The sequence below is a fragment of the Vigna unguiculata genome, chromosome 4 (genome assembly GCF_004118075.2).
Source record: "Vigna unguiculata cultivar IT97K-499-35 chromosome 4, ASM411807v1, whole genome shotgun sequence".
In the NCBI taxonomy this organism is placed as follows: Eukaryota; Viridiplantae; Streptophyta; class Magnoliopsida; order Fabales; family Fabaceae; genus Vigna; species Vigna unguiculata.
The window spans coordinates 32,732,261-32,757,601 of record NC_040282.1 but is presented as its reverse complement, the minus strand read 5'-3'; the positions used below and the strand labels follow the sequence as shown (position 1 = coordinate 32,757,601).

At 31.4% G+C, this 25,341-nt stretch overlaps 1 non-coding gene across 1 annotated transcript; it reads left to right on the top strand.

The window, feature by feature from the left end:
• Positions 1–6,219: 6,219 nt before the first annotated feature.
• Positions 6,220–6,307, top strand: LOC114182778. Its single transcript, XR_003604214.1, has one exon. It is a non-coding gene; the product is annotated as a small nucleolar RNA snoR118 (small nucleolar RNA).
• Positions 6,308–25,341: the final 19,034 nt, after the last annotated feature.

The window sequence follows — 25,341 nt, the reverse complement described above, 5'->3', positions numbered from 1 at the left end:
TTGGGGATTAGCTTAATTGAGAATATAAGGTTGCTTGTGGACAACAAGTCAGCCATTGATCTTGCCAACCATCCTACCTCCCATGGAAGGAGCAAGCATATAGAGACAAAATACCACTTCATACGTGAGCAAGTAAGCAAGAAGAAGGTGGAAATTGCACATTGCAAATCTGAGTTCCAATTAGCATATATACTAACAAAGGCCCTCAAGCGTGACCAGTTCAAAGAATTGAGAAAATTGATTGGAATCATTGATGTAAATGAGTTTTTGGCTTAGGGAGGAATGTTAGAATATAAGTCAAAAACTTTCTGTTTTAGTTTGTTAAAAAAGGTCTTTAATCAGTTACAACTATAATACTTCTTTCCGTTTTAAACTTTCTTTCTGTTTTGGCTTATGCTGTATAAAAGGTTGCTTTATTCAGTCTATCAAATAAGACTTTTGGGCATTACGTATCAAACTCTCTCTGTTTTACTTCTCTCTCTGCCTAATTTCTACATTAACAACTTTCCTCGTAATTATGTATGATTAGACGATGTTGCTACTATGATTTGTTTCATATACCATCATGAAACCATTGTGCTACCACATGTGAACAAACATCTTGTTTGTGATCAACCATTGTGACATTGGGAGAATATGTAAAATAACATGCATATACATAATCCATTAGATCCAATTTTGAATCATTTGGATAAAATAATTTCATATTCGTAGTACCCTTAAGGTAATAAAGTATATTTTTTACTCTAATCCATTGTCTTCTTGTAGGTGAAAAACTATATATTGCTTAACAAATTACAACAAATGCAATATCACATCAAGTATAATTAGCAAGATACATGTGTTCTTATAACACTAAGATATGGTACTTCTGGACCAAGAAGATCTTCATCATTTTCTTGAGGTCTAAGAAGAACATTTATCAACATCTAACAAACTCACAAATATTAGAGTGCATAATGGATGTGACTTGCTCATTTAGAACATTTTACACACCTTAAATATATAAGGTTCTTGGTGTATAAAAAACACCTTTATTTAAATACTCAATTTCTAATTTCAAACAAGACTTTTACCCTTCAAAGATCCTTCATCTCAAATTATTTCTTTGAACGATCAATTGCCTTTGTGAGCTCATTAGGAGTTCCAACAATGTTTATGTCATCTACATAAACAACAATTATGGTAAATTCATTCTCGGATCTTTTCATATATATACAAGGACAAATAAGGTCTTTTTTATACCCTTCCTTTAACAAGTACTCACTAAAACGATTATACCACATACGTCTTTATTGTTTCAATCCATAAAAGGACTTATTCAATTTTACTGAATAATCCTCTTTAAAATTTACCTTGCTGGGCAAATAAACTCCTTCAGGGATTTTCATATAAATATGATTCTTAAGAGAACAATACAAATAGGTTGTAACATCATCCATAAGATGTAAATGCAAACTTTGTTGTGCAACTAGGATAATCAAATATTGCAATGTTTTTGCATTCAATACTAGTGAATATGTCTTTCACAAATCAATATCAGGTTTTGTGAAAAACCTTAAGCAACCAATTGTGCTTTGTATCTAACAATTTCATCATTCTTAATTTGATTTTTGCGCAAAAATCCATATGTATCCAACGGGTTTGACATCTTCAGGTGTGCAAACTATAAGTCCAAAAACCTTTCTTTTAGCAAGCAAATCTAGTTATACTTCTTTGCATATTTTCATTTTGACAAATCATTTCTTTGTCGACAATCTTCAATGATTATTGATTATTGATCCTTATTGTCATTCATAGCATTCATCGTTATATTATATGTAAAAGTTTCGTCAATGTTGACTTCATTTTGGTTCCATATTATATGATTCATGACATAATTTATTGAGATCTCATCATTTTCAACAATTCCAGTTACCTGGGGTTCTTCTGAAATCGAATAATTAATTATGTCAAATGAATCTTTTGGGATTTCAACCTTTTCGATTAGGTCATCTTGCATTTTAGCTCCATTTCTCATTCAAAAGTTTTTATCTTTAGAACCAATAGGCCTACCACGCTTCAAACATGTCTTTGGAACTAACAGGCTTATCACGCTTCAGGCGTGTTATGAATTAATATCAAATATACTAAAAGCATTAACAGCTGGTAATATGATTTGATTACCCTTTTTGTCAGTAAAAACATTTGGTAATTGATTGACTAATTTTGTAAATGAATTATCTTTTGAACTTCTAGTTCACATTCTTTTATATGAGGATCAACATAAGATAATGATAATTCATTTCAACCAATATTCTTTTTCAATTGTTTTCTTTCTCCCCCTAATGTTGGAAAAACTTATTCATCAAAGTGACAATCGAAAAGTCGAACTTTAAATAAGTCAAATTATTGGTAGTTCAAGATATTTTATTATTGAGGAAGAATCATATCCAACATATATTCTCAATCGTCTTTGAGGACCCATCATAGTCCCTTTTGGTAGGGAAATTGAAACATATACACCAGACTTAAAAAATTCTTACATGAAAATATTATGTCACCGACCAAAAACCAACTGCATAATAGATTATTTGTCATAACTTTTTGCTTTATGCGAATCAATAATGCAACATGCAAAATTGCATATCTCCAAGTAGCCATCAAAAGATTAGCTCTCATAAGTAATGGTCTTGCAACCAATTTTAGACGTTCTAGTAATGATTTCGTAAGTCTATTTGAGTATGAACATGTGTTATTGGATGCTCAACTTTAATTCCAATTGATATACAATACTCATGAAAAGCATGAGATGTAATTTCACCAGTATTATCAAAACATATTTTTTTAATTAGATAATCTAGGAAGTGAGCTCTTAATTGTACAAATAATTTTGCAAATACTTGATTGAGAGTTGATAATAAACAAATATGTGGCCATCTAGTGGATGCATCAATCAAAACCATGAAATGATCCACATGGTGGGTATATTGGACGACCCGAACAGGCCCGAAGACCCGGATGGGGTGGACGACCTGGACGGGCCAGACAAGTCTAACGACCTACACGGACCTTACGACCCAGATGGGCACGACGACACGAACGGGCCGAACGACCATGGGTCGGACGATCTGAACGGACCTAACAACTCAAACGACCCAGACGGGCCTGACGACCTACACGGGCCTTACGACCCAGATGGCACGACGACACGAACAGGCTCGTCTACCCGAACGTGCCCTACGACTCAGACCGGCTCGACGTCTTGGACGGGCCCGACGACCCAAACGGGCTTGACGACCCGGATATGATCGACGACCTGGATGGGCCCGACAACTCGGACGGGCCTGACGACGTTGACGTACCCGACGACCCAGACGAGCCCCACGACTTGAACGTGTCTGACTACCCGATTAGGCTTGATTGTTTGGACGAGTCCGTCCGGGTCGTCGGGCCCATTCGGGTCGTCCGGCCTATTCACGTTGTCGAGCTTGTTCATGTTGTTGGGCCCGTCCGGGTTGTTTGGCCCGTCCGGGTCGTCGAGCCCGTTCAGGTCGTCGGGCCCCTCTGGGTTGTCAGGCTCGTCCGGGTCATCGGTCTCATCCAGGTCATCCGGGCCTTAATGACACAAGTTTTAAAAAAATCAATTTAAATTTATTTTATAAAAAATGGATTCTGGATTTTGAACTTGATCTAAATATTTGGATTGGATTTAAATCTTTATCCAAATATTTGGATTTGGATTTAAAAAAAATCCAAACTACTTTTGCTAAAGAAATGGATTTGGATCAAAAATCTAATCTAATTATTTGGATATAAAATGGATGTGGATTGGATCATTAAAAATTCAATCCATGCCCACCCCTACTAATACCTAGTTAATATATGATTTATGAGACAACCCTAACAATCCATGTAATCTATCAAGGAATATTTCTATTCCTATCACATAGGATGTCTTACTCATATATATCATTTCAAAGTTATTAGAAAGAAACATCTTTACATCATGTAACATGGTAACATTATTAGTAGCAAGCAGAATACATCAACATATAGGACTAAAATTACAAACTTGCTCCCAATGACCTTCATGTAGATACACTGATCAATGATGTTTTCTACAAAACCATATGATATGATGATATCATTAAACTTGAGATACCATTATCTAGAAATCTATTTTAGTCCATACATTGAGTTCTTTATTTTACACTATGTTTTCCTTTTCCTGTGGAAATAAAACCTTTAAGTTGGTTCATATAAATTTCTTCCTTTAAGTCACCATTTAGAGAGGCAGTCTTTACATCCATCTAGTGAAGCTCCAAATCATAATGAGTCACCAAAGCCAAAATGATTCTCAAAGAGTCCTTTTTAGAAATAGGAGAGTGTAGTCAATGTCATCCTTTTGAGTGAAACTCTTTGCAACAAATCTAGCTTTACACCTTTCAATATTTCCTTTTGAGTGACGTTTAGTCTTAAAGACTCATTTATAACCGACTCTTTTTGAATCTTTGAGCAATTCAACTATATCCCATACTTTATTATCATCCATTGATTTCAACTCTTTTTTCATAGCTTTCAACCATTTTTATTAATTGTAACTTTCCATGGCTTGTTTAACTAAGACCGAATCATCATCAACACTTAATTCACATTCATTTTCAAGTGAACATATAGTAAAATCACTTGAAATATCTTGTATTTTTTGCCTTTCAGACATTCTTAGTGCTATTTTATGTGCCTCTTTTATCACTTGTTAATTAGTGACTTGCACATTATTTGTTGGTTCATCAACCATATGCTCATCTTGTGGATTTTGGATATAATTATGCTTTCTCTTGTTGTTGTTTGATCGTAACACGACTGAAGGAACAACATCCTTACAAGAAGCATTAGGTGAAGGAGATTCATCATGATTTTCTACAATATTCACCTTTTGTGATTTGTCACTCATACTAGAATGGCCAATTTCAACGAATTGAACATTTCTAAACTCAAATATTCTTGTACTATGATTAGGACAATAGAATATGTATCCTTTAGAATTTTCAGGATAACCAATGAAGAAACCACTAATGGTTCTTGCACCAAGCTTCTTTTCATGTGGATTATACACTCTTATTTCTATTGTACAACCCCAAACATAGTGATGTTTTAAACTCGGTTTTCTTCCTATTCACAATTCATAAAATTTTTTAAAAACTACCTTACTAGGATTCCTGTTAAGAAGATATACATCAGTCTTTAAAGTATGCCTCCACAAAAATAAAATAACAATATTGTAACTTTGCATAGACTTAACCATGTTCATTAAAGTATGATTCCTCCTTTCAATTACACCATTTTTGTTAGTACGACAGGCATAGTGTATTGTGCACACAAGAACTACTTGACCGGCCCAAAGATAAAAGCCCACCCTTTAGAGAGGGCCCAATTTTTAGTATTCTATCTCCGGTTTAAATTTGTATGCTCAGTTTCTCACATCTCACATAATCAGAATCAATCCCTAACCCTAGTAGCCTTTTTCCTTTTCACTCCAGTTTTCTTTTTCCTATTTATCTATTCTTCTTTCTGCTGATTCTTGTTTTCTGTTTATTCTCTAACATGTGTCTTTTCGTTTTCACGTTTTTCTTCTTTGGTCGTCTTCAATTTTTGCATATTTTTTTATCTCTTTTGACAAATGCGCCATAGACCTTTTATGTGAAGTGATATTCGGAGCAACTTGAATTTGCTGCACTTGTATTATATTAATTTAATAAATTTAATAATAATACTTGTTGGAGGCTCTTTTATGTACGTTTTCAACTGCGTGATTGGAACCTAAATCAGAACTGAACAAAATTGCTCTGAGAATGAAGTTTAGTAGTGATATCTAGAGTAAATTGCTTTTTTGTGGCCCAATAATGTTCAAATAGTTCGGCTACACGATTTTGTTCATAACCTCTTCTGCATCCTTCTCCCTCTTTCTCTCTCTATCTATCAATTTCTTATTCTTTGTGTGTGTTCGCGTGTGTGACTAATGCAACATGTACTATACTACTATTTGCTCTGGAAGATGTATGTTGGTTGTCAACGAAACCAGTGGCAAAAGCCTTACATGATTTCGTATTAAGCTATGTGATCTGAGTTCTGAATTTTGATTACTTTGAATTCTGGATTTCAATATTGGTTTTCCTTTAAATTTTGATTAGTTTATTAGTTTATTATTGGCTTTGCTTATTGTTTTTTGTTTGTTTGATGAATGATGATGCATGCACTGGACTCTGACAAGTTTTAACCTCAACTTTTGCTGGAAATTCATAGCCTTGAAAGCTATTTCTGATACCCACAACATTAAAAGTGTGATAGGTTGGTAATTCATTTGTTCCTGTTTCATGTAATTTTCAATCCCAAATGTTTTATTATTTCCAAAGCTGCAGCCTTTTTAATTTTTGTTTTGTTTCTCTTTGTTGTCTTTTAATATGTTGTTTTTGTATTATTTTCTAATTTATATGGATCTATTGGACATTTCTCTAATCTCTGTATCTTCCATGAATATCTCAACTATCTTTTGTCCTTTGGTCGGTTTGTGCTGGAATTGGAAGTCCTTTGTGTGATATGATGCTCTTGAATTCATCTATTTGTCTTATCATCGCGTACAATCCTGATTGAGAACTTCAAATTTACGAGAATCACGACTGAAAAAAGAAATCTGTCTGGAAAGCATGTATAAATTATTATACTTCGAGTTTTTGCGAATTTTTTACACAGATAACACACTGTCCCATTGCTTTTGTTCCTACGTAGTATACCTTAACTTATATTTACCCTGATAGCACGCTTTTGTGTGAATTTAGAATTTGATGTTTGGAGATCCGAATTTTGAATATGATTTGACATGCTTTTTTAACAAATTCGGTGTTCTATAAACCAAATTATGAACTAGCTCAATAAAAGTGTGCTATGTGAGTAAATAAAAGTTCCCGTGTGCTATTTTGGTAAAAAGAAATTGATAATGTGCTATTTGTGTGAAAAATTCGTAGAAGTTGACTATTAAGTAGCTTCATGATTTGGTTCACAAGCTGATATTCACAGCTCTAGTTTTCTTCTGGTCTTTTCTGTGCATGTGTGTTAACTGCTGTTTTTGTATTGGGAAGTTGCAAGAAGTCTGTGAATTGAACTACTGATAAAAGCTGATAAAAGCTAAAAGCTGATATTGTATTGAGATTTTGGGTTTTGGGTTCTTTCTCTTGTATTTGATTCTAATCAGGGTCCTATTATGAAATCAATGTTTTTAGAGTTACGCAACGAGCCCTCACAATTTCTTTATTGTGATCCTAGCCTCGTGGCCGTTGCCTTTATTTGTTAAGGTGGGTTGGCATTGCAACTGATCACGAAATCTTGTCCAATCTTATAATTGGATGTCCTGGAATTAAAGAATTTCCATATCTATGGTTTTAACAGTTAAGTTTTACATTTATATGGTGTGAAAATTACAATGCCTCGCTGTCTAAATTCTTTCCCATGTGTATCCAGATTTTGTCACAGTTGTGAGGCTATTAGCCATAGCCTTTATCTTCTGTCTTGTGTAACATGGTCTTGTGTAACATGGTTTTCTGAACGAAGGTACAAGCACTGGGATAAACCAGTGCTCAGTTACATTTTTGTAATAGGAAAGTTTATGGTAATTTATGTAGTCTGTTAGTGCCCTGTGATGGTTATATAGACTATTGAGTAGCACCTGGTTTCTTATAACTGGACCTGTACCATTGGATCTCTCTCTTTCTCTCACTCACTCTCTTTCTGTCTCTATCTCTCACTCACTCTCTTTCTGTCTGGGCTTGTGTGTGTGTATATATATATATGTATCTATTTTCATGGTGCAAGAAGGCTGTATATGAAACCAGTGTCAATTGCTACGGATGATTGATTTGTATTCAGTCTAAAATCTGAGGGCAAAGCATTTTTCTGATTGTAGGTTTATTCATTGCGTATTGCAACTGCTAGTAGAGAACTGTACGAGTGTTTTATTTTTCTCTCATTTCTCACCTCATTATATTTCTACCAGTATCAACCATTCCATTTTGAGATATGGGCTCAAAAACATTTCTCAACACTTTTACACTATTCGTGGGTCTCGCTAACTATGTGTTTGGTTCAAAATTCTTGATGTTCTTAACCATGTTATCTTTATTGCAAAGTTGCAAAGACTATCTTATTGAGGCAGTATTGTCACCTATATATTTTAATGACAAACACTTTCCAGGGTTGAGGCTAATTTATGAGGATGATCTTAGCAATACTTTTTATCTTCTATCTTGTGTATTGTTTTAATATTATCTCTAAATTTTTGTATTCATTCTACTTTTTGAAACTACTGCCTATTATTTAACGGGCTGATTCCATGTCATGGACTTGGCCACCATTGATGTAAAGGTTCAACCTAAAATCATTATTTGTTTTTACCCTGTAATTACACCGAAAAGTAGGTCATATGTATAAATGTAATTTATTAGTATATTATGAGAAGTAGTATTATTGTTAGATAAATAATTTCAAAACCCGGGAAACATAATTTATGATAGTTTTTGTTCTTCCATCATCATCCCTTTGATAAAAATTAATTTGTATTTATGGTTTAGTACTTTATTTTTTAATTTTTTATTTTTTTTAATTTTTAACCTTTGTTCTAAGAGGATTGTTGCTGTGATTTTGGAAAATAAAATTTTTTTATAAGAAAATAAAAATTTAGTTTAGGGAAAGAACATATTAAATCCAATCTTAATCAATTCTTTTTTTTTTAACTATATTCTATTCACTAGGTAAATTTAATTTTTTGATGAGTCATTATACACATAATAGACATTGATTATAGTACAAGAAGACATTGATTATAGTACAAGAAAGGATAAAAAAAGCTTTGATTTTTGTTTTGACAAAATTAATTTTATGTTGTCCATCTCCATGTTTTGGAACTCTATGTCTTATTTGTGCTGGTCCAGGGGTTTGTTCAATATGGTCTACTTTATTTTGCATTGCATGAAACATGAAAATCTTTTCAAACATGAAATTCTTTCCATTTCCTACATATTCTGTATTCATTCTAGATATTATAATTATTTCTAATTTAAATAATAAATTAATATATATTTTATATTAATTTATGTAAAAAATAAGTAAATTTTTTACATTAAAAATAAAAATATTGGTAGATGAACTTTTTTACTAAAATATTGAGTTCAATCCTTATCAAAAAATAATTTTCATTACATGTTTTATAATATTAATTATAAATTTTAAAAAATATTTTATGAATATATATATATATATATATATATATATATATATAATTTAAAAAATTTTATTTACTAAATTATTTTTAGATACTAATTTTAAAAAATTAAATTAAATTTAAATATTTTATAATTAATTAAAATATATAATTAAATAAAATTATTTTAACTTTATAAAATTAAAATGTTCTTGTGAAAATAATTTTTGTATTTGTGCATTTTGTTTGGTAAACTAAATTTAAATTTTATTTTCTATATTAAAAAAATTAAATAAAAATAATAATTTTGTGGAGTCTCTTATCTGGACAGACAAATTTTATAAATATTAGCAATAGATGGTGATAGATATGTGAGCGGAAAGAAAAAAAAAAAAGAGGCACTAACTTAGAAAATGGATGTCGGGAGTGTGTCTTTTGTGGACAGAACCAATGAACTTAGTCCACACTTTTTTGCATGTGAGAAAAGTCATAAGATATGGGTGAATGCTTGCAGCGGGTAGGTACAAAGTGGTTGTTGCCACAAAATGCTTTGAAACACTTTTTGCATTTTTGTTCATAGATAACTCAAAATGGTTTTCCTTGGAGATGGAAAATTCATCCGTCCGGTTTTAGAAATTCAATCGTACCACGTAATCTTTTAAAGGGAAGGAAAGAAATTATGGAATTGAAATACAAAATCAAAACATACAGGATCAAAGTAATAAAATAAAAGAATAATAAAAAAATACTAAGAATCATAAAAGGGTATATTCTGATATATATAGACTTAGTTATAATCACTAGAATTCCTATATACTAAGTATAAAGATATAGGAATTCTAGTGATTATAGACTGTCTTTTTTAATAAAAATAAGAATAAAAATCAACAAAAATAAAAATAAGAATAAAAATCGACAAAAATAAAAATAGATATAGTATAAATAGTGCAGGGATACAACATTTATTTAGTTTCGGCCTATCTATATCTCAGTCATATCCATTATAATAAGCTATTCAGTAATTCCTTTTGGAACAACAATTTTATGTGTTGATATGCGAGAAAAAAAAAATCCTCTAACCACTTCTTTCATATTTTTTATGATGAACATATCACATTATAAATGTCCTCAATGTTAGAAGTACTTTGTAAATTAGACTTATTTCAGATTGACTTAACAAGCTGAAACTTGGCAGGTATTTTCTACAACAATATAAAATGACCATCAATAAATCATCGCTATCTAATATAGGAGGAAATAGTTGAAATTTTGGATTAAAGTGGCATTTTAATGAAAAGGTAACAAAGCCCACAGTTTGATCTATGATGTTGTCAAAGTCATTGTCAAAATGTTATTAATAATGTGAAAACGATATCTCAACATCCACTTTTAACTCAATTTTTGACACGTCTGACATGACAGTCATTTTATAAATTGAAAATGTAAAAAAATTATTTTTTCATCATTTGGTACACGTGTGGGGAAACACATTGAAAGTGGAAAACTGATTTCCATTGGCAGAGGCATCGAGAATCTTCCTTCATCGAGAATTGGAAGGTTGAGCGAGGATTGGTTTCGTTTGTGAGAGTCAATGAGAACCTTCAACACGAAAGCATTGTCGTGACTTGGTTACCTTCAACAGAGAGTAGTACAAACTTGGGCGAAGGTTGTGACCAAGCCTTAGTTGGGGTTTTATGGTGTTTTTCGTGGTTTTGCTCTTGTTTTCGTGCTTCAATTGTTGCAATCGCACAAGATTCATCGCGACTTAGTTTCCTTTAGCAAAGAAGAGGAGAAGGTTGGGAAAGTTTGTTTCCTTTGGCAAAGACAAGGAGAACCTTTAACACGAAACAAGTGCATCGCGACTTTGTTTCATTTGGGAAGGATTGGTGTTGGTTTCGTTCCGCAGGTGATTGAAGCGTTTTTGGTTGGTTCTTTTTTGTGTGGTTGTAGGGTTTTTTGATTTCTTCTGTACTTTCGTGTGTGTTATCTGACTTGTGGTTTTACAGTGTTGGAGAAGAGGACTACAAAAATGGGAAGTAAAGGATGTGAAATTGGTCAATGCTGTGAGGATAAAAAGGTATGCGCATTTGTGTATCTGCTTTTTAATTTGTCATATTTAATGTCCTTACTTTGTAATTGTTTGTGCATATATGTTTTCGTCATTCCTGCAAATCGAAGTTTGTTGGTGCTATGAATGAAAGGCTAGTTGTGGAACAATGACAGTATATTGATGGCACAACATTTTGGTGGTTGACGGTATTGAATGATTCGATGAAGATAAGTAGGAACCTGTTAGTGCTCTTATGTTCTAAATGGGTTGAAAGGAGAGGTGGATTTGACCTTGGTACGGAGGTAGTTTAATTTAATTTATTAAATGTTTGTTTAGGATTAAGACTAAGTAATGAGATTAAAAATTAATTTGTACGAGGTAGTAGACAATTCATGTAGAAACTTTTTTTCCTATGGAAAAGTTCATGTTAAAGTGATATTTGACACTCTTTTGAAATATGATGAACATATGGGTGATATAGAAAATTTTTGTAGGCTTTACATATTGTTAAGCATATATGACTTCTTGCTTCCAAATAAAAATGGAATTGTGTTCCCCATTCTTTTTGGCATCGTTGATACACAATCCAGAAAAATATAATTGTGGTTGATTAATTTATGAATATTTGGTGGGTAGCTTGTGCAACGATTCGATGACATTGAAGAATGAAGTACAAGTCACTTCCATGTAGATGGATGTGTGTATTTGTTGTAAGTAAATTTTGTTTAATGTTCATTTTTGTTGTTATTGTTGTAGTTTATGTTAGACATTAATGTGTGAGTATTTGTGTTTGTTTGTATGTTTCAATTATGGTCTTTTGATCATTTCCTCATTTGCAACGCGAAGTTCAACGTTGGGATGACAAAGTTTACTTGATCGTTGCATTGGATGAATATGAAAGTGGGTGACAGTGTCATAAAATGTGATTTTGATAATAATGTGATTAGTATCCACATTGTTTATTTCGTATGTATAAGTTTGATTGTTATACCTTAATTAGTTTTGTTTTGTTGTGCATGCTCTTATTGATGTTGCCATGTTAAAGAAATAACTTTCTCATGATGTTGTCAAAGAAGCATTTGAACACTTTGAGACTGCATACACACAACAAAATATTAAAGAGATGGAAGAGCTTGAACGTGTTGTAGAACATCATGAACATGTTATAAGTGATCTTGAAGGTTCTCTTTGCCATTTAGAAAAATTGGTTGCAGAAAGGACAAAAGAGCATGAAAAGGATGTTGTTACTGATGATGATGATGATGACGATGTTAGTTGAAATTCAAATAACTCTCATTCTGGTGCACCATACAACTTAATATTTAATGGTAGAACAACGATTGAAGATGAAGTCAATGGACAATATAGTAATATGTATGACCGAATGAAGGCACAACCTCGAATGCGATTTAAGAGTCGTGCCATAAGAACTTCTTTTGCTATATATGGGAGGAAAAGAAACCCAAAATTAGTTTGATAGATTTTTTATTATTGTAATTTTCAATACATGTAGACATTGATAGTAATTGATATAATTGTTGTATGAGTTTGATGCTAGCTGTAGAAGTACTTTATTGTTATTGAGGGTGCACCTGTATTGACAAAAACCATGTGTTGGATAAAGTTATAACAACTTGTTCAAAATGTTTACCGTAGGTACCCACATAAAATTTTTGTGCTTTTCACTTATGCAAGACAATAAATAAATGTTAAAAATCATGTTTGAAGGAAACAAAAAATAATACAGGTGTGGTGTGAAAAAATTTTGGTTCATAAAGTTGAAAACATGTTGTAAAAGTTGTAGGTGAGGTCCCTATTTAATTAGAATTTGGTCTACATGAATTTGAGACATGGTTCTTGACCTTTTTGTTAATGACTAGTGAAGACTATGTTAATGGTGGTTATGCGTTCAACTTAAATATTGAAGACCAAGAAAAATAGGGCACATGTGTTTTTGGGTGTACGAAAAGCAAAACAAATTGTTTAAAAAGTTATGTTTAGTCCCCACATATTTTTACGTACCTTCCTACTTACGAATGAAAAACAACATCTTAATTTTTGGTGAGAAAGTCTATATAATGGAATGAGTTATTCAAAAATTTGACAACAGGTCGCCACATATTAATACTTTGCTACCTATTTACGCATGGCAACTGACAAGCTTTTGGCTAAGTAAACGATGTAAAATTTGAGGTTTAATTTAGGAAAGAAAGCAAAACAAGGTAGTAGTAATCCATAGAACTCAGTCTTAAAAATAATGTACAAGTGGGGAGTCATGTCAAAATAAATGGGCACATGAGCTGGGTTTTTTGAGCAAATAGTAAAAAGTATTGTAATGAACAACCACAATTTTGTTTGTACACCATATGGGTTAGTGACATGTACATTGGACTTACCATTACCAAAAAAAAAAAATTTCATACTTCTCAGTCTTAAAAAAAGTTGACACCACCAGTAACCCACAAGTGAGGGAGCCATGTGAAAATAAATAGGGACTTGAGCTGGATTTTTTGAACGTGTACAACAAAGTATTGTTATGAACAATCAACATTTTGTATGTAAATTATATGGGCCAATGACATCTACATTGGATTTCCCATGACCAATTTTTTTTTATACTTATCAGTCTTAAAAGAAAATAAAAAGAAAAAAATTGACACCACCAGTACCTCATAGGTGGGGGAGCCATGTGAAAATAAATGGGGACTTGAGGTCCATTTTTAGAACAAGTAGTACAAAGTATGGTTATCTACAACCATCATTTTCTATGTATACCATATAGGCCAGTGACATCTACATTGATCTTTCCATGACCACAAAAATATTCCATACTTGTCAATCTTAAAAGAAATTGTTTTTAGCACCACCAGTACCCTAGAGGTGGGAACTCATGTGGATATAAATGAGGATTTACCCTGGAACTTTTGAACAATTATTATAGAGTATTGTTATCAACAACCACCATTTCTATGTATACCATATCAGAAATATTCACATGTACATTGGACTTCTCATGACCAAAACAATATTGCATAATACTCAGTCTTGACAAAAAAAAATAAAATAAAATGGCAGCACAAGTACCCCACATGTCAGAACCTTTTTACAAGTAAGTAGGGAGTTAAGCTGCATATTTTGAATGTATTGAACACAATTTTGTTATCAACATACAAAGTATGTTATGTTGATGTATCCAATATGGGGCATAATAAATCATAATTGAATAAATATGTACCACTTGAGTCAGGCAAAAAAATTCATAACAAAAAATACATGTTTTGTTCCATGTATAAATGCTCTAATAAATACAACTAATTTCAACATTCAAATACATGTTTTATACTCTAAAATTCTTTTACTGTCACTCTTGTACATTACAACGGTGTATAATGCAATAAATTTACATCAATAATGTCTAACTCCTTACTAATGAATCGTATTGTCCTATAACTTCCTGCTTTTTGTTGTTGGCTTCATGTAGAATCCATTGACATATTTATTTCTCTCGAATGTGCTGAAGTTGTCCCTGCACAAGGACTTATTCTTCACTCAACTAAAATCATATTGGTGGACAAAAACAATAACGTTTATAAGTAAACAACATATACCAAGACCTCATTCTGTCTTACAATGACCTACTTACATTGGTGTAATCAGACAGGGTTATTACCATCAAACTTTTTCATACCATCGCACAACTCAATCGTCTAAACAATAATTATGTCACAATCATATCTATAAAAAGTATAAAACAATAATTAAACATCTGTATGTCATAAAAAATAATTCACTCACCATGCTGCAATAAAAAAATGTAGCGACAAATGTGTTTGGATGAACTGAAGTCATTTGGTTTTGATGTTGAAATTTTGGCCTAACATCATCATTATAATTCAACAACATTCCAAACATCAGTTACAATTGTATATAACTTCATAAAGTCAACTCTAAATGCAATAGTAGGTGCCTCCTCTGAAACAAATGGGATAACAACTTGAAACACAAAAATGTCCTCACAATGACCACTTTTAGCATCAACATTCAAATCACAACAATTGTCAACATCATCTTCTTTAATTATTGTACTACCTGTTGGGACATCATGACCAACATTATCTTCACCACCTACTACCGCTGCTCCATGAGATGTAGACGGAATGTTTTCTTTAAGCATTGAAATCCTATTCTTCATGTCAATTATGTGTCTTCCTTGTCTTCTAACCTGTTTCATCAAATTTGTATGGGACATGGATTTAGGTGCATCATGCTCTTCCTCAGCCTCTACTTGATCATGAATATCCAATGCTGCTCAAATCATTTCATTGCATAAGTCATCTTCCATCAAAGTCCAATCTAAAAAACTCTAAATCCAAACAACACATAACATATATTAGTGTTATGACATTTTAAGACATACTCAAAACAACAATTGCAACTTCATTACTTGGCTTGTTTGAAAGAGCACCTCAATGCTTGTTAATCTTAATTAAACATTAGACCAACTCAATATTCTTGAAAATAAAATATCTCTATCAAGGACAAATAGACCAAGACTTAAGTTGTTAATTAAATAACTATGAACAACTTTAGCCCAATTGTATTTTGACAAACTATATAAATTGTATAAAAAACTACAAAGAATATTACAAACTGTTTTTGAATTACTAGGAATGTAAAGTACAACAAAACATACTAATACATACAAATGACAAACATTTTCTACATCATCCACGTTAGACTCAATCATACATTTCATCATTTCAATCATAACTGAACCAACCAATCCACAAACATTTGTATCGAATTGAGCCTCAACCCCACCAACACCCAATCCCAAACACAAACAAATGTCACCAGTGGTTAAAGGAATGGAGTGTTGCATCAAACGAAAGGAATGACTAACAGATAACCAACGCTTTAAAAGCTCTAAAATGAGCAGGTTACATATATGCATTAGCTTTTGTATATATAGACACTGTTTGAATAATGTCTCTCCAATCCTTGCACAGTGATTTTCCATAATCAAGTCATTCATTTGAGCTACATACTTTGTATAACAGAAAGTACGTAATCGAGCCTACCAAACAAAACAACATAAATTTATTTCAGATAACATCTTCATATTTCATGCACAAAAAAGCACAACTGAAATCAACAACACATTGGAATCACCTTTTCATTATGTGCATTTTTCCCAGTCATCACTTCTACAAATCCTATGAACTGCATACAAAACACAAAATAAGCAACAACCACAAATTGTTGCCCAACAAACAACCATTAAACCCACAAACATAGCCACAAACAGTTGCCCAAAAACCAATATAACCAGTCGCCAATGCCTTAACAATTTCTCAAACATAAATAAAAAGGCAAAAAATGAATAACGTATTAGTCAATCGCTGACCTATGCTTCAATCGCTAAACGAACACGCCTGCATAGCCAACAACCACCCAATGCACTACACAATGGACAATGTCAACGAACAAAACAAGTGGGATTGCAACAATGGAATCACAAGGGTGCCAATGGTTTAGTGGTGAAGGAAGATTCTTGATGCCTCTGCTAAAGGAAATAAGTTTTCCCTCTTTCAATGTGTTTCCCACACATGTGCTAGATGCTGAAAAAATTAATTTTTACATTTTCAATTTAAAAAATGAGTGCCACGTCAAACATGTAAAAAATGAGTCAAAAGTGAGTGTCAAAATATCGTTTTTGTTAATATTGAAAAAAAGATGGAGCCCATGTATCATCCTCTAAAACACAACATAAATTCCTTGAATATTTGCAAGGCCTTACAAATCAAATTTTACCTTTACATGGCTTAACAAGGCTTTAACTTGTCAACATCCCCTTTCCAAATCCCAAATCCTAGGTTCTTCCTAAGTGTTCTCAAGGTTTGTACTTTCAAAGCTGAAACCTTTCCAGGTTGTTTATCTTATAGAGCAAAAATTTTAAGGGAATATGAGTGAAATAAGTTCATTGTAATTATGTTGATAAATCACAAGAGGAATAATTAATCAAAAGAAATATGCATTAGAAAAGAACTAGGAGATGTGCCTAACTAAAATCACTCTCTTATTTCTTTCACACATAAATAAGGAGGTTGGATTTGCTAATAAAATTAGGTAGAGAGAGAATTTGGTTGAGAGAAGACCAAAGCCAAATAAATGAGAGTTAGTAATTTGAAATCATACACACGGATATATGTGGTCCATTTGATGTAAATTCCTTCAATAAAAAGAAGTATTTCATCACCTTTATTGATGATTTTTAGCGTTATGGACATGTCCATCTACTACATGAGAAATCTCAATCAGTGAATGCCTTGAAAGTTTATATAAATGAAATGGAAAGACAATTAGACAGAAAGGTGAAAATCGTAAGGTCAGATAGAGTTGGTGAGTATTATGGAAGATATGATAAAAGTGGACAACACCCTGGTTCGTTCGCTAAGTTCCTTGAGAAACGTGGTATTTGTGCTCAATACACAATGTCAGACACACCATAACAAAATGGTGTATCAGAAAGGCGTAATCGAACCTTAATGGATATGGTTAAGAGTATGTTAAGTAATTAATGTTTACTTGTATCGTTGTGGGTGTATGCTTTAAAGACTATCATGTATTTGTTGAACATGGTTCCTAGTAGAGTTATTCAAAAGACTCATTTTGAGTTGTGGACGAGTAAGAAACCCAGTTTGAGACACTTGCATGTTTGGGGTTGTCAGGCAGAAGTAAGAATATACAATCCGCAAGAAAAGAAACTGGATGAAAAAACAATCAGTGGATATTTCATTGGTTATCTAGAAAAATCAAAATGGTATGTGTTTTACTGTCCTACCCATAGTATAAGAATCGTTGAAATTGGAAATGCTCGATTCATTAAGAATGGTGAAACTAGTAGGAGTGAAGCTTCACAAAATGTGGAGATTAAGGAAGTTAGAGTACAAGTTCCTGTAGCTAGTATTTCTTTTTCAAGAGTTATTGTTCCCTATGTTGTAGAAACTCAACAATCAAGAAGAACAACAAATTAATGATTCTAAGATTAACAATGAGTCGATAGTAGAACAACCACAAGAAGTAGTGTTAAGAAGATCTCATAGAGATAAAAAGTCTGCTATTTCGAATAACTATGTGGTTTATTTACAAGAGTTAGAAACTGACTTGAGTATTGAAAATGATCCAGTTTCATTTTTAGAAGCCATAAATGGTGATAATTCTGATAATTGGTTAGATGCCATGAAAGATGAGCTTAAATCAATGGTACAAAATGATGTATAGGACCTTGCGAAATTGCTTGAAGGATGCAAGAGAGTTGGATGTAAATGGGTCTTTAAGACTGAGTGTGACTCTCAAGGCAATATCGAACATTACAAGGCCTGACTTATTGTCAAAGGTTTTACTCAGAAAGATGGTATTGATTATAAGGAAACGTTTTCGCCTATTTCTAAGAAAGATTCTTTTAGAATTATCATGGCATTAATAGCTTATTATGATCTTGAGTTGCATCAAATGGATGTTAAAACTACCTTCTAAATGGGGATTTAGAAGAAGATGTTTATATGGACCAACCGGTGGGGTTCACTGAAGAAGGAAAGGAACACATGGTGTGTAAACTTAAGAGATCAAATACGGACTTAAACAAGCTTCTCGACAATGGTATCTTAAGTTTAATGATACTATTGTGTCCTTTGGATTTAAGGAAAACACTGTTGATCAATGTATATATCTAAAGGTTAGTGGGAGCAAGTTTATTTTTTTGATTTTGTATGTTGATGATATCTTGCTTGCGACTAATGATCTTGGTCTATTAAGTGAGACTAAGAGGTTTCTCTCTAATAACTTTGATATGAAAGATATGGGTGAGACATATTATGTGATATGAATAGAAATATTACGTGATAGACCACAAGGACCGTTAGGTTTGTCTCCGAATGCATATATTAATAAAGTTTTAGAGAGATTCATAATGGATAAAAGTTCAGCATCTCTCGTTCCAATACAGAAAGGAGATAAGTTTAGTCTCATGCAATGCCCAAAGAATGATTTGAAACGGAAACAAATGGAAGATATCCCTTATGCATCTATTGTTGGGAGTTTGATTTATGCTCAAACATGTACGAGGCTAGATATTAGTTTTGTAGTTGGTATGCTTGGTAGATACTAGAGTAATCCAGGACTGGAGCATTGGAAAGCTACAAAAAAAGTTTTAAGATACCTACAAGGAACAAAGAATCACATGCTTACTTATAGAAAATTTGATCATCTTGAGGTGATAGGTTATACAGATTCAAACATTGTCGGTTGTGGATACAAGAAAGTCTACATTTGGTTATGTGTATCTTTTAGCTGGAGGAGCGATTTCATGCAAAAGTGTGAAGCAGTCTATCATTGTTGCATCCACCATGGAAGCTAAATTTGTGGCATGCTTTGAGGCCACAGTTTAGGCTAATTGGTTATGAAACCTTATTTCAGGACTTGGAATAGTCGACAGTATTTTCAAGCTGCTGAAAATTTATTGTGATAATTTTGCAACAGTCTTCTTTTCTAAGAACGACAAGTATTCCAAATGTGCTAAGCATATGAAGTTGAAATACTTTGTCATTAAAGAAGAAGTTCAGAAACGTAGAGTGTCAATAGAACATATTAGCACAGACCTTATAATTGTTGACCCTTTTGACAAAAGGGTTATCGCCCAAATTGTATTCTAGCCATGTAAAGAATATGGGCAATTATGTCTACTAGTGAATGTTAAATGTTGAATGTTAATTTTATTATTGTTTATGTGACACTTTGAGCTCTTTAATGTATAAGTTTCTGAAAGTTGTGTTTTCTTCTTTATGTTCATGCATGCAAATTATGATAAAGAAAACAAATTATGTTATGTTATTATTATTGAAAAAAAAATGGCATTATGTTTGAACTCATTATGGACTTCTCATCCTAGTCATATTAAGGAGAAAGGGATGATACAGTAGTACATGGAAGGGATCATGTCGAGTGAATAATGTGTGACTGTCATGACTCTTATTATCTCTATATCTTTGATTGTGAATAATGATTGAACAAATCTATGTAAGGTCCTTTAATGCGCATTATGTTTATGTATTAAATCACATAATGTTATGACATCATATGAGTCAAGTGCAGTGGCGGAACTTGCTCGATATTTATGGGGGTGCCAAAATATACTTAAAATTTATATATTTAATTATGGATCCGTAAGATTATTTAACTAAATAATAATTGAATCAATACTAAAATTTTTAGTTATATTTTGTTTTTAATGTAAATAATCATATCGTCAGCAAAAAAAATTCATCTTCCGCATTATTTTGCAGTCTTATTTTGATAATTTTCATTGTAGAAAATTATCTTTTTGATATAGTTGTAGAAACAAGAAGAGTTAAAATAAGACGAGACAGATTAAAAAATCAATGAAATAGATGTAATTGACTTCCTATTTTTGTCAAAGATTGATTTTTTCTATTTTCTTCCTCACAGTAGCTTCCATTTTATCACTTTTAAATAATTAATTTATTCTTTTATTTCTTCATCAATATACTTATGTTTTAAAAAAAAATACTAAAAGATAATTTATCATAATCTAAATAAAAATTGTGATATGTAATTAATAAAAGAAAAATATATGATAATCAAGTCACAATTAAAAACCAGTTATTAAAAAACACTTAGTGCATTGCTTTTTCTTGATATTTATAAAAATGAATATACCAAATGCTCGTGAGATAAAAAATAATATTAATTATTAAACTAATATTTCACTATCAATTGAGAAAAAAAGAATTACTTTTCTCTTCAATAATAGAAGAAAGCATACAAAAATGAGAGCACAAAATAATGAATTTGTGTTCAACTTTCTTTTTTTCTTCATAAACAAAAGAAAACAAAACAAGTAAAAGTCTAAAGTGGACACAATATGTGAGAAACTCAAAAAACAGTGAGAGACAAAATAAAAAATATCTTAATAAATTTATTTATTTTTTATTAAATTTAATTTTATGTTTTATTATTTATTAACATTAAATGTTATATTTTATAAAATAAATAAAAAGATACCTATTTTAATATTTATCAATTCCTAATATATATTTTTATTATTTAAAAAATTCCAAAACATTAAATTTCTTATACATAATTTAAAAAATTAAAAACAAAAAAAAATTCATATAATATAAATAAAAAAAAATCAAAAACGTTGGGGGGGCCACGGCTCCCCCCGTCCCTTCCTAGGTCCGTCACTGGTCAAGTGGGAGAATGTTAGAATTAATTGACGAATTAATTCTATTAGGTGACTCATTTGAAATATTGTGATGGACCTTATTGTGATTTAATAAAATATAAAGACCTATTGGTGGTTATAGGAGTCGTAATAAAATAAAATAAAATATAACCTAACTTGATAGACATTGGCTTATAAAAGGGTATTGAGGTTCTCTCTCTAACCATAAAATTCTCTCACAATAAAGTCATTAAGAAAGAGGGTGTGAGAGGAGAAAAAAAATAAAAAAATAAAATAGATAAAAGAGATTAAAGAAAGGAAATTAAAGAATGCATTTTTATTAAATCTTCCATATATCAATATTAATATTTATTATATCTTATGTGTCTAAATATGTAAAATAATGAATCTTAAAATTCTAAATAGTTTTCTATAAAGAATTTGTATTTCATGAAAACTACAACTTTATTTGCAGACCAAGAATATGGCTGCTTTTTTTTACTTGTTCTTTCCGCTTAGTTGAGTTGCACTTTCGAGGTTCTGCCAAACCATAAATAATGTTGGCTTGGTTCTATATATTCTTCTGCAGCTTTCTATCTTTTTATTTTTAAACATTTAATGACTTTTATTCATGTGAGATATCACTTCTAAAATAAGTGTTTTGTTACATCACAGTGCTTAGGAAAAGACGTTTTGGCTGGATGGTGTGAATCAGGCAGCATATTTATAGCTGCTGTTACTAGTGAAATTGATGAAGTGGTGTCTGTACATTAAATTTTCCATCTCTGTAGAAAATTGTCACCCCAATTAATGTATGTGCGTAACCACATGGTTAATTAGTTTCATGATCGAAGCTAATTCAGTATGATCAAGCTTCATTTGTAGAACATATCATAATGAAATCCTAACCACAAAATGTGTATCAATTTTGTGATGTCCTTTGAAGTTTCTATCTTGACAAATGAATTATTGAAATATCAAGGCTAATTGTATGGTTTACAAACAAGGCCATTATTGTGTTATGTGGCATTGAACAGAAGCATATGATCATTCAATGAGGCAGATAGTACTTTTTAAGATTCTTAGCTTTTTTTAGCTTTCCCTATATGGTTGTACTCTTTTAAACTTTAAAGTATCATGTCATAATTTTACATCATGATGTTGATACGGTTACCGCGTATCATGGAGCTTCTCTCTCTAAATATAGCTTTTTGTCTCTATGCTTTTAGTCCTCTGGAAAAGAGCTTAAACTATTCTTTACATGGTCGGTGAGATTGCATATTTTAAGCTTTCTTTTTTACCGTTGTTTGTTGTTTTTCTCTTTATAACCATCACTATACTCGAGCTAGGCCAAGAAATTTAGATTTTTTTTTTCTGATACAGCATATATTCCTTTTATTTTTCCCATATAACATATTCTTCTTTATAATGACCTAAGTAGTATATATGATTTTGCATATGCCCTCACTAGAAAACCAAATTCTTATTTTCGTTTGATACATCTTTGTCAAAAACCAGATCGAATCTAGTTTTCAAAAATCAGAATGTATGTGAGAACATTGATTCATGAGTTAAATATGTTTTTTATCTTTTAATAAAAATTAGAAATAATTTTTTTTTAAATTTTAAACTAATTTAGTCTCTAAATTTATAAATATGTGTATTTAATCATTTTAATCACATTTTATAAATTTATTTAACATTTTAAACGTGTTTTATAACTATTTAAATTATTTACATCGTTGAAGTCATTTTCACTTTAATGTTAATAAAAAAAATACATTTAAAATGTCAAATTTACTTAATAAAATTTAGTTAAAAAAATTCACCAAACTTTTAAAAATAAAATATTAAATTGATTCAAAATTTAAAAAAAAGACTTATTTTAATTTTTAATAAAAATTAAGAAACTAGACAAATATTTAACTTTTCCTTCTTTATTATATCTCTCAATGATTTCACATGCACTATACACTCAGTAATTGAATTTGAACTAAATCTTCGATCAAAATTGTCATGGGTAACTGACTTTCGACTAAATCTTCGATCAAATTGCAGCAAAATAAAGGTCAGAAGTCGACTCCAAGACTAAATTTCGACCTATGTGTAAAGCCATGCTACTATGTAAATATAAGAGACAATACTATGAAGAAAAATAAAAGGAATATGTAATATGTCAGAAAAAAGATCTAGAAATTTAAAACCCTATGTGGACCCAAGTTGAGTATTTCAACGGCGGAATCTCTGATAGGTCATGGTCAAGGAGCTTGCTGCCATAAGGATGATAAAACTGAGCCATGCTCACTTGTTGGGGAACTACAGGGATGGCTAGTTGTTCCCATCCATGTTTATGCTTTCAATCAATCTCATTCTAACACATGAAGTTTTTAATTTGACAAGAAAAGATTATTAACACTTAATTATTTGTCATGCGAAGATTAATTGAAAGTATATCAGATTAGGGTTATGTGATGATTTGTTGGAGAGAAGTACCAAAACGAAAATGTTATCCAATTAACGACCTATCATGACCCTATTGGAAAGTCTACACTGTAGACTTCAGAAAATCTTATCCAAGCACCGACCCCCACTTTATCTATGGCCAAGAAAATGCATTAAACAAAAAGACTAACCCAACATCTGAATTACCACCGACTTTAACTATTTTGGACTGGAGTGTGTGATGATGCACAATTTGGGGGTTATGCTCTTTTTCTCTACACACTCCTTATTTAGGTGCCTGCACTTTTACGTTGAAAATCACCATGTAATTACTGTTTTTGTTGGTAATTCATACATAAACTTGTCAACCCAAAATTCCATGATTTTTTTTTAATTCGTGAAAATGGGTTGGAATCTATGAACTAATTCGGTTTATTATGGATTTGAGTCAGATTAGGTTAAAATTTTTTATAAATTTTAATACAGGTTATTTTTTACCCGACTCATTTAAAATTCGACTCATCAGGTTAAATCTGTGGTGAGTCAGATGGGCTCATCAACCCGCAGATAAAAGAGTCACACAAGTATTTTTTTTATTAAATTGAGCTTTACATTTAGGTTATGTTAAGTTGTTTTTTTTAGCCAACACATAAATAATTTTTATTTTTTTATTTTGGTTTGTATTTGGATTATATTAAAGTTTATTTATATTTTAATTAGAATTATAATTTAGTTTTGATCGAAAAAAAATTTAAAAATTGTATTTTTTTAATTAATTGAACCCGTGAGCCAACCCGTTTAACTCGTCAATCTGTGATGGCCGGGTTGAATTCGAATTTTCTTGACTCGTTGAAAAATGAACCGAATTAAATTGACTCACTAAATCATCAACTTGTGATGAGTCAAATTGGATCAGATCGAATTAGCCGTTTTGATGACTCTAATTTTTTTATAAAGAAATGACATAATAAGTATATGAACTATTAACGTCCATCCCATGATTATATGCACTATTAACGTCTTCAATTTGTCCTATAATAAGTAATATTCTCATATTCAAATACAACCATTATCTTACTATTCATTTGGTATATTTACCGAGAGTGAGACCACTTTAATAAATTATATAGAAAGACACTTTTCTTAATTTATGTGTAGAAAATTTTAGAAAATTTTATCTACTGATAAGTATTGGGTCAACAGGGATAAATGTCAACTTAAGGTTGTTTTGTAAAATCTAAGAGTGCAATAAATTTTATTGATCTAAATCAAATGGTTAAATGATATTTGTTTTATCCTTCATTACAATAAATGTATTTATGTAAATTAATCAAAGATTAGGTTAAAAAGTAAGAGTATAACTGACAAAAA